Genomic DNA, 15,808 nt, shown 5'->3' with positions numbered 1-15,808 from the left:
GTAAAAATAATGTATAGAATTAAGAAATTTGGATGTTAAAAATACTTCGGGTAGTTTAAACAGTTTTAAATAAAAAAATACAATCTCCCAAGTATCTGGAAATTTCTTTTTATTATTTAATTCTGGAAAACGTAAGAAAAACCTAAATTCTAAAGGATAATACGTTTTTTAGTATTACGTAAAATAAAATTGGGATCGCACGTATTAAATTAAATCCCGTAAACGTTACGACACGAATCATAATTCATTCATAAAAATCATGCAGTCATCCTATAATAAGCATCATATTCCAGGCTTACTAGGAAAAATGAGGAGTGAAGCGGTTTCCTGCGGTTACGTTTTTCAATCTCCCAAATATACAGTTGGATATCATTACGTCAAGTCCACCGAAATGCAGGTGATATACAATCCTACAATTTGACACCGTCACCCCATCGTTGTAGAAACTTGACATCATTAATGAAAAAAAGGTAAGATCGGGCATTATTACTGAGATTAATATAAAACAAATAATTTTATTATAACGATTAAAATTTTAATTTTTATAATAATAGTGGTAAAATTTTGAGTCGGTCAGAGTAGGTACATTATTTCAATCTACTCGTACTTAAAATGTTTAAAATGAAATTAGCTATAACCTTTTAATAAGCAGTTTCTAAATTTGTAAAAATTACTATCGATTTATTTTCTTAAAAAAAAAAATCTTTGTTGGGAGCATATTTTATGTCAGATTTAAAAAGATTTAAAGATATAAGAAGTTACAGGAGTTTTATGAAAATAATTTTTTTCAACTAAATTATATTTCAAAACTTCAAATTCATCACAAAACTGAAACTGAAATTTAAGCTAAAATAGCGATTCATTTCAGGAAATTTAGAGTAAACCATTAAAATGAAGTGTTACTGTACCGACGTTAAATTTTTTTTTGTTATTTTTATCTTTTTAAACTGTTCCTGAAATGTGGATAAATATTATTAATATATTTAAATAATAAAAAATAAACTTTGTAACAGCAAGTTAAAAAAAAAATTGAAATAAATTCAATTACAGGTTATAAAAGTGGAAAAAATCTCATACGTTAATTTAATGAGAGTTTTCCCCCAAAAAAGTAACAATTATAGACTTAGTCTAATAAAAGACTAAAAAAAAAAGATTGAACGTGAGCTATCAAAATAATGCAACACACACAGCACGTGCATAGACCGATAAGAATAACGCAATTTAAATTGAGTAAATATGATTAAAATAAACACTTTGCAGTTAATCATAAAAAAAGCCATTTATAGTTTTTTACCTGAGCACACCGTGTAATATTTCTTCACCCTTCTCACATATGAGGCATTAAAATATAACACGTGAAAAAATGAATACGTCTGGATAACATTTCTTTACATAGTATCATATTTTATAATATAAAAATATTTAAACTAAAACAAATTCATATACCTACTTTTATATTTTACAATTATATAATATTAGTGTCATTAATAGAAAACATTCAATTTACGCATTAAATAAACAGAAGTAGTTGAAAAAAGATATAATAAAATACTAAAGTCAATAGGCTACTAATCTGTCGATTTTTAAAAAATACTCTCGTTCAAAAGAAAAAAAAAATCGCGTAAGATTTTTAATACATAAAACCACGAAGCTATAAAAACACACAAAATATTTTTATCGTATATCTTTTACATAAAGGGAAAAAATCGATAAATCGTAACGTGATATCCTTTGACGTCCAATATGTGTAATATAAAATCTAATATATGACTTTTTTTCTTTAATAAATTAGTGAACTAAAAAAAATACCCAATCGGATATCTTTTCCTGTTTACATTATTTCTCTTTACAAATATTCTCCTTTTTTATCTTATAAATTTAATTAAACATAACCTAATAAATATAGTATTCAATTTCTGGGTAAAAAAAAATGTACAACTATGTCGACCGATACATTTAAAAGTAAAAACAATAATAACGATTTATAATTTCAGACAGTTTTAAAATGAAAAATTCATTTGAATTTATTAAAATTAATAAATAATCTTTAAATTCTTCGCAACAATTTTTAATTTTTGTTTTTTTAATTTTCTTCGGGGAAAAGAAATTTTTACCGTATATTTAAATTAATTAAATCTTACTTGTAAAGAAATCTTATCGTTTGAATCTTTGAAACTGTACGACTCAGCGCATTTGACGCTCCGTAACATCGGACCTTTGGAACATATTTCTGACCGCTTTTATACTGTACGGTCTGTTTAAATCATGCAAAAAAATGTACTATGTAATGTTTTTTATTATCTTTATGTATGTTTTTATTTATCTTTATGAATGTTATTATCTTATTATTATTATTTGGTAAATATGATCTGTAAGAAATATACAAAGCACACAGATATTACAAACACAGAGAGAAAAAGAGGAGAAAGAAAGAGAATATCATAAACTAGGATCACCAAAAGTAAAGATTTCTTTAAAGTAAAAAAAAAAGTATTTTTCATCTATCTGAAATCTTTCTCCGGAACAGAGATATTTTTCGAAAGATCCTAACATATACTCCTGCGTGATCCCTTAACAATAGAAAAAAAAAGTTTACCTCTAACGCAATACTGATTTAATAAAATCATGATTTTGTCGAATATTTTACATTTTTTTTCAATCGGTTGAATTTAAGCCGGAAAATAATCTAAAGTTTGTAAAATTAATAAAAATCTCCAAACGTAGATAGAAGAGAAACAAATAACAAGTAACTAATCAAGGAAAGATAGTTAATGACTTACAATTATTTACACATTATTTTTAATGACTACGAATGAAATTCAATATCTAGATTTCAAGAAACCTAAAATATAACTGAACATTATGAAAAAATGTATTACTCATAAAGAAATAAAAAACTTTATGGATTATTATACGAAAGGATCTTTATAAACTGTTTGATAAAAAAATATTTAAAAGAAACATTCGTGATACATTTAAATATAAAATTACACAGAGGTTATGCCTATTTTCCCCTGTAGAGAATTTCAACCACCGTAACTATATTAAAAGATTACATAAAAAATTAATATTTAAATATACAGACCGATTCACATATTATTACCGGCGCTTTCTGAGCACATTTTGCTAGCGAAAATATTAAACAAAGTTCATATAATCATGGGTTCAAAAACGCTCTGTTAACGAAAGATTTCTATAAAAACCATATTGAAATTCTAGGAACCCAAATTAAGGGGTAAACTTGATGGTTGTATTTGCTTTTACTGGAGTTTTTTACATAAATTTTCTAAGGATTAAATTCCCTACAACTTCTGATAATAAATTTTACTCATTTATTAGTCATTTAACAAAATTTTTGTAAAAAAACGTGTTTTTAGATAATAAAGTTTTCTGTTTTACGTCGGATATTATGAAAAATATTTGATATGGACCTGTTTTATTCAATTTCTCAGGTCAAAAACCATTAATTTTACAACAAATGGGTAAAATTTATTATCAAAACTAGTACAGAATTTAATTCTAAGACGATTTATGTAATAAAATACAGATATAGACATCAAGTTTATCCCTTAATTTGGGTTCCCAAAATTTCATTAGGTTTTGTTTCAGTCCTTGCTCAGAAATCAGGGCGAAATATTTTGCTAGCAGTAAGTCGCTAACAGAGCGTTTTCGGATTTATATATGACACCTATATTTATATGACACTTTTTCATTAATTCGCTAGCAAAACGAACTCCAAAAGCGCCTTAAAACTACGTAAATCACTCTGTGTTTAAAACCAAATTTTTACCTTAAATTTAAGTTTCGACGTTCAGTTTTACCGCGGTGGGAATTACAAAAAAAGCCCACCGGGTTGGTCTAGTGGTTAACGCGTCTTCCCAAATCAGCTGATTTGGAACTCGAGAGTTACAGCGTTCAAGTCCCAGTAAAGCCAGATATTTTTACATGGATTTGAATACCAGATCGTGGATACCGGTGTTCTTTGGTGGTTGGGTTTCAATTAACCACACATCTCAGGAACGGTCGAACTGAGAATGTACAAGACTACACTTCATTTACACTCATACATATCATCCTCTCAAGAATTATCTAAACGGTAGTTACCGGAAACTAAACAGGAAAAAGAAAGAAAAGGGAATTAAAAAAAAAAGAAGTTATTTCAGTTCTCAATAAAGGAATAATTATTTTTTTTAAAACCGGTCGACATGTTTTAATAACATTTTACAATAAGTTCCCGATAAATTTACAGATTCAATTTAAAACGAAGATATTGAGAATTTTCATTATTTTCTTGTAGAATATTCTATATTGGTTGAGTTTAGGGTGAGATAATATTAATAAAAAAGATCCTTTTGCACTGGAAATGATACAATTATAAAATTAGTCTTTGTTAGGTGGTTATTTTAAATTTGTACGGGGAATATAGGTAAGTTCGACTTTTAAGGGAATTTGTAGAGGGAGTAGTATAAAGCTAATAAATTAAACGTATTAAATTTATCAGTAAATATATTAATGTTTAGTAAAAGTAAAGCTAAAATTACTGCCTTTAGATGAATAAAGTAATAACAATATTAGTTTAATTTTTACAATAAATTCAGAAATCTTTGTTTAATTTGGATTGAGAATATGGTTATAGTTGAATATGGTTAAAAGATTATCATTTTCGTGCTACTCCAGAAACGGTTATCCGAACAAAACTGTTATTTTTTACTTTAGTTTTGTTTTTCAAAAAAGTTACTTTTATTATTATCACTATTATTAAAAGCGAGTGAAAAAAGAGTAATGAGGAAGAGAATAATTTCCATAAAAACTGATGAAAATTCTGACCGTCTGTTACAAAAACGAGTAGTTAAGCTTTTCCAGAGACAGACAGTAAAGAATTTATTTAAAAAGTTTCAAGTTCTGCACTGTATTAAAAGCATACTTAAAGCGACTATCTTTTTCTATTGGGTGGCTGAAATTTCTAACGATTTTAGCAGAAATCCGTCAGTTTTACTATTCCTTTTAAAGCTATACGTAAAAACAATAACATTTTTGTTAAAATATAAATTAAGTACAACAAAAAAATGTCTTATATTTACTAAGCCAAAATATCTACATACTGATATAAATAAGAATTTATATGTTAAACGAACGTATATATGAGAGTATTCAATAATTAATTAAAGACACAAATAGCTGTGAAAAAAAAAACAGTAAGTAAGAAAATTAAGACTTGATAACCCCGTGGTGACTTTTGATCAACCGTTTCTGTTTTGTTTACTACCTGAAAACCTCATTTTACGATGGCAAATCTTCTTAAAGTTTGCGAATTAGTTGGATTAGCGTCCGACTGAAGTTTCAACTCCTTAGATTGAAACTTGCAAAAACTCTCTCGTTCAAAATGATCGACAGATTACAGTTAAGATTACAAGTTAATGTCGTATATAACATTATCAACGTAAGCTCGAGTACTGCAAAACAAGCGAAAGATTGGTTCCAAGAGAGTTGACAAATCACTACACGGAAAAAAGAGTACGCGTGCCCACAAAGCCAAACAACGGTATCAGTAGGAAGATGATTATTTGCACAGTACTCTAACCTGTGATGAAAATCGATTCACCGTTAGGAACAGGAATCAAAAAGACAAAGCGTGGAGTGGAAGCGCACGGGTTCACCTGTTAAGAAAATATTCCAGCCCTATCAGAAAAATCATCATTTACCGGTTCGTCAGGAAAATTCACGATCATAATCTTCTGGGATGCAAAAGATACAGTTTCTGTTAATTTCCTAAAAGATCAGCAAACAATAAACAGGGCATAAAATGCATGTCGATAAAGTGAAGCCAACAGTATTAAAAAAAAATGAGAGTAGGATATCATTTGTAAATTGAATTGGACTAAATTGGTAAATTATGACTGGAACACACTAATTTACTAGGGCAGTAGGTCGAGGAGTTTAATTTTTAATTGGAAAAAAGCTAATATTTTTTGAGTAGCCTAACTTTTATTTATGAGTTATGGTGAAACAAATATTGAACATTAAAGCTGAATTTCTTTCGTTGCATTCTTGAAGTCAGCCTGGTAGAAGGCCTCGCGATCATACCAAAGTTGTAATATTTTTTGTTTGTGGATCTTTGTAAATTTAATTTGTTTTTTTTTTTTTTGATTGATTTTGTTAAAATTTAATTTTAGATCAATAAATACACATTTATTATTATTATTAAAAATAAAAAATACTTCTCAATACCAGTAAAATATATTCTTATACTTTTAAAACCGATCAATGGAAATTTTCATATAAGATTATAATTAAAAAATGAAACTTTCTTGAAAATTCTTGATTTTCAAAAGAAAAACCTGTAACCAATTTTAACGATCTACACACACCGATTTTGATAATTTTCGTTTTGTACCTTCTTATAGTAAGTTAACCATTGTATTATTATTTAAAACCCTTCGATCAATATTTCTAAATGATACACAATAAAGTTTTTTTTAATTGAGAAAAATTTATTTATTTTTTTTTTTTTTTAACTTTTTTGCATGTCCCAAAAAATACAAGCAAACGTTTAAAAGTATGTATTTTATAAAATAATAATTATACCAGAATTATATATCAAAATTTTTTCTTTTTATTTAAAAAAAATTTTCTGGTTTGGTATTTTGTAAAATAATGATGCCTAACATCTATACTCTTTGAAATAAAAAAAATAATAAAAAGAGGGTATTTTTTTTTTTTTTATTCAATACCTACTAATGAGCAACTAACGAACGAAATAATGGGCTTAATTAGCATGCAGTGAGGTTTGGTCAGATAACAAATACGAGTATAAATATCATACAAGTAACAGATTGGAACACTTAATATTTTCATTTAAAACAATGTTACATTTCATTTAATAATATATTTTATTTAAAAACACACTGTTTATTTTATTTGCTATGTTTCTACAGGTATCATATATATATTAATATATGTATGATATCCAATGTGTATGCTACATAAAAAATAATTACAAGCAACCTGATGCTATTTCATCATTCCAGACATATTTCATTACCGATAAACTGTATAGACATTCTGAAGAATAAGATTTATTATAACGGTGATCGTAAAGTCGCGCAACCCAAATGACAATTTTTTTACAAAGTCTTCTTATTAATTTACAAAATAATATTAACGTTTACAAAAGTATTACTTACAGGATTATACAAATGCGGAAATGTCCACCACGATTTTCAGTGCATGCATCAACGCGCTTTCTTACATTGTATGTGACCTTTTTCAGTGTAACAGCAGTGATATTTGATATACACTCCTCAATATTTTCTTAAAATTCATCAAGTGCATGCGGTTGTTTGAGTACACATTACCTTTCAAAAAACCCCACAAATAAAAATCTGGAGGACTAAGGTCCGATGAACGAGAAGGTCATAGATCACGAGAAATTATCCGGTCGTCGAAGAAATCGCAAAGAAATTGCAAACCACTGTTCGCCGTGTGTGCAGTTGCTCCGTCTTGTTGTAACCGGCAATCTAGTTCATCAGCACGTAGCAAAGCTACGTGCTGATCGGTACGCATATGATCATGCATACTAACAGTATCCCGAAAACAATTAAATAACCGGAATATAAGGGATTTTTTTGGCACATTAGCATCTGGGAAAACATTTAAAAAATTGTTCTCACTTCGCGTACGATTTCGATTCGCAGTAACACACAACAATAAAGACGCTTTGTTCTTGCGTAAAAGACATTGCTGCTCGGACTTTACAAACTGCTTGGTACTACGTCCGCTGTTGCCTGGAGGTGTGATCTAGCAGTGCTACCGCACGCTATTCTGTCACACAAAAAATTACCTAATTCAAATATCTTTTCAAATTTAAATGTTCTACAAAGCAGAGAAATTTGGGTTGCGCAACTTCATGTCACTCTGTATTTATTAAGAAAAATGAGGAGTAAATCGCTTTATGCTGTCATTTTCAATGAGCCGAATATAATGTTGCTTATCGGTTTTCCAAATTCACTGAAATAGAGATGATATTAAGTATATAGATGTAATAATATGTTTTTACAATTACAGTCTAATCGCCAAATTATAAATAATAATGAAAGATTTATTTTGAAGCCTGTGAAAAACGCCAACCCTGATCGGGATTCAAAGCCAGAAACCTTTCGGATGAAAGAGACGTTACCATTCCGCTAAACAGCTCGGTAGTAATAATAAATAGCTGTGCAAAACGGTTACTAAAATAAATCGTAAATAAGATTACAAGCAAAAACCATTTACAAAAATTTAACTAGAATTTATAATCAGATACGATTTCCTTTAAGTAATTCTCATTCATAATCACTGAAAATAAAGTACATGTAAAAAATAGGTAATTACATACAAATGAAAAAAATTTAATTTTTTTTTTCTTTTGTAGATGGTCTACGATGTTCGCCGATGACCTACACACATTCCAAAAACAAATTGTAATTTTGAAGGAAATCGTCGGAAGAACTGGTCTGCAAATTTCATTTGAAAAACGAAAATAATTAAAAAACAAGAAACCATGGGAAACAGAAGAAAATTCGAGAACATTAAAGTCGAAAATTTGAATATATAGGTATTGAAATTTTTTCAAGGTTTTAAAAAAATGTTTAAACAAATTTTTTTACGTATTTAAATTTTATGTAGAAAAATGTACTAGATAAATAGTGTTTTTAAAAAAATCGGGCAAATAAAATGGAATTGACTTTCCGACTGCCCAAAAATCTTTACAATAAAAAATTAAGTTTGTACTATGAAAAATTCAGACATTACAACGGGATTATAAACCTGAATGTCTATACGCGGCAAAAATTTTAACATGATATAATCAAGGAAGAGTAGTAGAATATTTTGCAAATGGAAAGCAAAATTCTAAACTAAAGAATATAAATCTGAAGGGTGAAAAGAATAAAAATGTTTTAATATCAAACGAAGAAATTTATAAAAAAAAATTGAAAATATAAACGATACAATTAAAAAACGTATAATAATTTTCACGACCGTTTAAGGAAAATGAATGAAGAGAGAACGAAAAATTTTTTCAACTTCTTTGATAATCTCAAAACATCGGTTTCTAGATAGATAAGAAATCGGTATAAAAAAGAAGAAACTTTAGACCAGAAAAATTTTCAAGAAAAGTGTCTATAGTTTAAAAGATTTAAAACGATTCAAGACAGAAGTAGAAGAAATAGAATGCTGGGAAAAATTAATAAATATTATGTCTGAAAGGTTAGAAGATTAAAGCCTCAATAGCTTATTCATGCGGTCTGGAGATAGCTAATTCGAAAAAAAATATTAAGTGAAAGATAAACATTACTTAACAGTACAAAACGAATAATTTCGGCTATATTTTAAAATAATAGTAGTAATAAATATAAACAACTATTGTTATTTTTTGTGATTCCGTAGTAAAGTATAGATTTAATTTAAAAATACCAAACTACTGATTCCCTCTGTTTCACATAGCCTTTCACCATTTTCATGCACGCCCGAGTTTTCAATCATAAGAATATTAAAGGATTATTCCTTGTCTTATACTTTGTTCACGGGCAGGATACCTCTTTGACCGGTTTACGGTTTGTGTTATCTTTAAATTAAATTGGGATAAGATTTATATATCCAACCGACTTATATAAGAGGCGACCGATTTGAATTGGAATTTTCAGTAATTTAGATGTTTTTACTAAATTGAAACTTTCTATTTGGAAACGTTTAAATGAGAACAGTTGTTTTCAGGAGATGCGGTTGAAATCAACAGACTTAGTTTCACATGAGTTTGTCCCTGAATCGGTCGATATGTATAACAGAATGTGTGATGAGGTGGAGGAATTCGTTGGAGACTCAAAGAACGTGAGAGAGAAGAGTAGAATTACCTGAAAGGTAATTACCGGAGGCTAAACAGGAAAAAGAAAGAAAGTTTTGACACCTCTGAAGCGTTTGCTGACGCGTTCAAGATTGTATTTCGGGCAGGAAACAGGGATAGTAGTACCGTGCATTATGTTGTAGAGGAAGATAGGGGTTTTCGTTAACATTTTCTTGATCAGGGTGGTAATTGTTTGTAGATTTCATTCTTTTAACGTTAAAGATTATTTGAGAGTGATAGGTGTTTCCGGTGTGATGGTTTACGGCTTTGTGGCTAAGGTTTATAAAGAAAGGAACTTTGTTCTTATTGTGGTGGTGAAGTTCATGAAGTGAAAGATTGACCGACTAAGAAGAAAGGTGGGGTCTCCAGTCTGTATTAACTGTTTTCGAGTTGGGAAGTCGGCGTTATACGATTGGCGTTACAGGCTGGGGGCCTCTGGAGTTGTTTTCTTGTTTGAGTTTATTAGTTTTTTTATGACTGTTTTGGTTTCAATCGGTTTCTGTTCTGATTTGTTTTAGATGTGGGTTAGAGAATAAGTTTTTATAGTGTTCAGTTTGTTGTTTTGTTTGGTCTTATATTTGTTTTTATTAATTTCTGGTGATTTTGTAGTTTGTAGTTGGTTGTTTTTACGTTTTTGTATTATTGGTATAATTGGTGTTAGGATTTTTAGTCGTTTCCAGCTCGTTGGCAACACGTATTGGGCTCGCTCTACCGTGGGTTGGGTTTCGCGAATCAGTTCAATCGGTAAGGACTTGTTTCAGACATGTGTTAGTAGTAGGTTCTGTATAGGCGTCTTACACCGATGAATAAAACATGCTAATCCTTTTTACTTCCTTGTAAGAAGTAAAGGAAGTATTATGATCGCGAAAATTTTAGGTTTCCAAATTTCAACAGAAATATCCATTTTGACCATCTCTGAATCCATTTTGACTAGTTTCGGCGTGACTTCTGTACGTACGTACGTACGTCACAGAAGTCAAGTATCTCGCATAAATCAAAAACGATCATTAACGGCAGTATGTTAAAATTTTGTATTTAGGATCGTTGTAACACCTAATTGTGCACCTCCCCTTTTGATTGCAATCGACTGGACCAAGTGTCCAAAACAGTTTTTTGGACCAAGTGTCCAAAAATTCCGAAATTCAAATTTGTTTTTGGATTTGGACTTTTTTTTAACTGCAGTAATCAGTTTTCACTGAGAGCTTTTTGGGCCTTACAAGGGAAAGGCACATCGGACTTCATTTCCTTTTTTTATATTTTTTTTTAAATTTAAATATATGGATTTATTAACAATTATTAACCTCTGATTTATAAAAAATACAATAAACAATAATTCAATAACAATAATATATATATATATATATATATAAATCAGAAGTTATTAGTGAAACAAAATTTTATGTACTTTTCATTTTAATTCAAAATATTTTACAGAGGTAGGTAATTATTAATAAATCAAAATATTTAAATTTAAAAGAAATAGTTAAAAGAAACTATGTACATAAAGTGGGCTTCGAACGGATGTGTCCATGGTCACGGATCCGACACGTTCTCAGTTACACCACGTAACTACTTGAGTGACGGGAAACAAAATTAATATATAAACTAACATAAAATGCTGATATGGGCACCACAAAAAAATGTGATGCAATGTGGTGTCCACCACAATACAATCGTGTAACTGTCCGGTTTATTAAAGAATTGGAAGATCGTACCTCACTTTCAAATGTAATAAGTTTAAATGAAGCGCAACAAAAAATATGTATATGTAATTTAATATGCGTACAAGGAAGTCATCTGGTGTCCACATCAGATTTTTTTTTAACCGTCCACATACAGGGCTACAACCAAAAATATTCGTATTTTGAATACAATAATTTTAGAAGAAATTTCTTATTAACGTACTTGATGTACAGACATATGTAGGATGAAAGAATTTAATAATAAAAAATTAATAACGTTGAATTATTAAACACTTCTAGACGCGTACGCCAAATCTGCCAATCATTTCAACACTGCAAGCAGTGGAGTAGAACAAAGTTATTTTAGCGCTACTACCGCGCAACATGATCATGGAATGCTAGACGGGTGGGAGTGATTGGTCTATGGTGTTAAATACGAACGTCTGCGCCCGCACGCACGTACGCATTCCATCGGTATACTCAATACACATAGGTGATGAATCGCAACGAGGCGCGCCGTTTGTTATTTTTTTTTGCATATTTTATTTATTCTTTTATTTTTAAATGTTTTTTTTTTTAATTCTCAATAAATCTATTCTCAATTTCATTTTTCAGAAAGGAAAAATAGGATAGCATTGATCGGGTAATTATAAACGATGATTTGTTCTAAATAAACCACGTTTTATCTTAGATAGTCAAGTGGCTCAATGCCATCCACACCGTCGTCAATTACATTATCCGTATCGTCGCTACCTGATTCATCGCCACTAACAACGCTATCATTAGTGGCAACAATAGAATTTTCAGTATGCATATCTGCAACTGCATCTGTCTGAATATGCTTTTTCAAATTTTAAAGCACGATCGCAACATAATTTCCAGTGTTCAGGCGTTAATTCAGAAATTTTTTGTTCTGCCATTCGCTTAACTTCACCGATATTTTGCCGAGGTAAAACATTCTCTTCGGCTATCTGATTCTTTACCCTTCTCCAAAGCAACTTGGTCGGGTAAAGTTCAGGACGGTAAGGTGGCAGTCTTAAAACAGTGTGACCGTAATATTTCAATATTTTGTCAAAGTAGAATTGTTCGTAGTGCACTTTATTTAACTTCACCGATCGATAAAGTTGGACTTTTAACATCTCCGATCGAGCGTGAAATATTTCTAGTTTGCAACCGTTCTAATAGCGTTTGGTTTCTACAATTTGAATACGGAACCCTGTGCAGTTTTTATTACGGTAAGATGTACTGTCGAAAACTAAAACTGAACGAGGTGGAAGATTTGGAATCAATTTTGATTTCGGTCATTTTTTATAGTTGTCGGCATTCATGTCGTCACGGTAATCACCTTGTTTCTAACCAGATTTTAATATTAAAAAAGTACTAGGGACTTCTCTGCCCTTTAGATGTAGGTTTTTTGTAACCGTGAACAGAGTCATAAGTCCAACCAAAACTTTTTGTGATAGTTGAATAAATGCAGAACTCGTCAAAAAAAATATCAAAGCGATATATAACCCGCATCAAAGATTGTTTTCATCTATTTTTAATAAATCTATATATCTATTTCTAATTTGTACAGTTTTTTAATAAATAAGAGGCTAATAAATCAGATGGAAATGTAAACAAAGGAAAACCAATCAGATCAACGCAAGATGGCCGCTGTCAAACACAACGACCAATCACAAAGAGCCCGTATGGCCGTTGCCAATGTAAACAAAATCACAACTGATTAAGTAACAAATTTCTTTGAATTATATTTAACAGCGAAAACATTTGTATTTTATTAAAAAAAACAAAAAAAACACCAAAACAAAAAGTAAAGCCACCAAGAAGGATGACTTACAGTAAATAAATTAAAACGCCCAACCTTCTTATAGCTAAGATAGACTTAAGGCTATGCAAACAAAAAAAAGTCGAAATAACCAAATACACAGAAAATGTCCCTACATAATGGCCAAAAAATCCTTTGTTAGGTTATTTTTTACATATATATGACCAAACAATTGTTATTTGGTCATTTAGAGTTCTTTGCTATGTAAAAGCAAAGAACAAAATTCACAAATAGTAACACTGAAACCACACAACTAAGTATTCGTTTTTTTTTTTGTTTTTTCTAACCTCCGAAATCACCGTTATGCATTGCTTCAGATGATGATATGAATGATTTATAGCGTATGAAAATGCCATGCCTGACCGGGATTCCAACTCGGAACCACCGGATTAAAGTCCGAGACGTTACCACTCGCGTCACGGGGGCCGGCAAACATATTCGTTAGGAGCCGAATAAAAACACGACTTACCAATATGGCGTTGTGTGTCAAACCAATTTTATATGGACTATAATTACTTTTAATAATAGGGGCGAAACCCTTTGCAATGATTGAACATTGACTTAAACCTCTTCAAAAATTATTCCTTTTGAACTAAGCCACATTTTGATATCATTGCTTTTCTATAACAAGGCTGGAATTCTTTTCGTTTAATGAGAAGACGCGTTGTCGAAGACAATAATCGAATTCTCTTCCAAAGGACATAATACACCGCTAAACTATTTCTAATTAATTCAAATTCGTGTAATTTTTTAACGAATCGCGTTTTTATCAAAATCTCAGCTTTTTCTCAATTGACCTGCGGGTTTTTGTTTTCTTTGAAGACCGTAATTCATTAGTAGATTCATACTCGAGAATCACGTTGTACACTGAAGCAGCACAACTTCTACTTACGTTAGCAGTTTATTAACATCTGAAATCAACGCCGTTTGATTATTCTGTAATTTGTAAGCATTTAAAATGATGTGTTTTTTCGCACAACTTAAGGGCTTTTTTCGTAGCTCACAAATTTTTATATACAAAAATGTTACGTTCGTTTGCGTACGCTTCAAAATCTCAAAATGTTCTGCACCGACTGAGCTCAAATTTTAGCACGATATGTAACCCGCATCAAAGATTGTTTTTTCTATTTTTCGCATCAGTCACATGCCTGCGACCGCGAGAAAACAGTTTTTTTAACGGTCAGCTGTGTACCAGTGACCGCGCCATCTGCCGGAAGCGAAGGAAACACTCGCCATACTAGCTAACGACAACCGCAGTCACATGTGAAACAATACCTGTTCCCAATTACATTGTTTATTAACAAAAAAAAACAAAAACGGATCCGCTTGCATTTGATTCAGAATATTATACAATCTGAATCAAATATTCACTTTAATCGAGGTACATTTGTGTGATCGTGTCGTTGAGGCTTTTGAGATATCGATCGCATATGGCTGAGGATATTTTGCATAGAGTACGCCTAGAAAATACCAATATGACCATGGAATTTACAGAAGGCATTTACAACGAAGCTTAGCTATTGCAAATAAAGTTCTTAGTCAATTGGGAATGCCAGCATCCACCCGAGTTGCGATTGCTTTATTTGATGTGGATTTACGCCGTGAACAGAGTTACAACATTGGTGATCTTCAGTCATATGTCCGATCAAACATTTCCAAATTAACGCGTGAATAGAAAGGCATTTATGATCGCATAATGCAAATGATAAATGACGGAGTTGGGGGGACCTTCTTCTTGGATGCGCCAGGAGGAACTGGGAAAACATTCCTCATTAGATTGATTCTAGCAACGGTTCGATCAAAAACTGACAATTATCCTGTTGCGGAATATTAATCAGCCAAAACTCTGCAACGGCACGCGACTTGGAGTTAAGAAATTGATGAATAACGTAGTGGAAGCAACGATTTTAATGGGGCGTTTCAAAGGTGAAGGTGTCCTCATTCCTCGAATACCCATAATCCCGACCGATACACCATTTTAATTTAAAAGATTGCAATTCCCAATTCGATTGGCATTTGCAATCACAATCAATAAAGCTCAAGGTCAATCTTTAGAATTGTGTGGTTTAGATTTAGATGCGGATTGCTTCTCACATGGGCAACTATATGTTGCGTGTTCCCGAGTCGGCAAACCAGATAGCCTTTATATCTACGCAGACAGTGGAAAAACAAAAAAAATATTGTATATCCACAAGTATTGCAAAATTAAACTTCTATGAAACGTATGCTTTGTTTTGTTTCTCATTTCTCATTCATGCAACCACAATGTGCCACAGCGAAGCGTGGTGGGTAGAGCTAGTCTAATATTTTCAATCTTCTGTTCTCTCTTTTACGATATAAAAAATAAGTTTATAAAAATCAAGGCTTGGGTCATTTAAAAAACCTTCGTGGGTCAGTGTCTGACCCGCGGGTCATGGG

Source organism: Lycorma delicatula, chromosome 8 (genome assembly GCF_047948215.1).
Source record: "Lycorma delicatula isolate Av1 chromosome 8, ASM4794821v1, whole genome shotgun sequence".
NCBI classification, from domain to species: domain Eukaryota; kingdom Metazoa; phylum Arthropoda; class Insecta; order Hemiptera; family Fulgoridae; genus Lycorma; species Lycorma delicatula.
The sequence above is the reverse complement of the archived record's forward strand: the minus strand, read 5'-3'. Positions refer to the sequence as shown.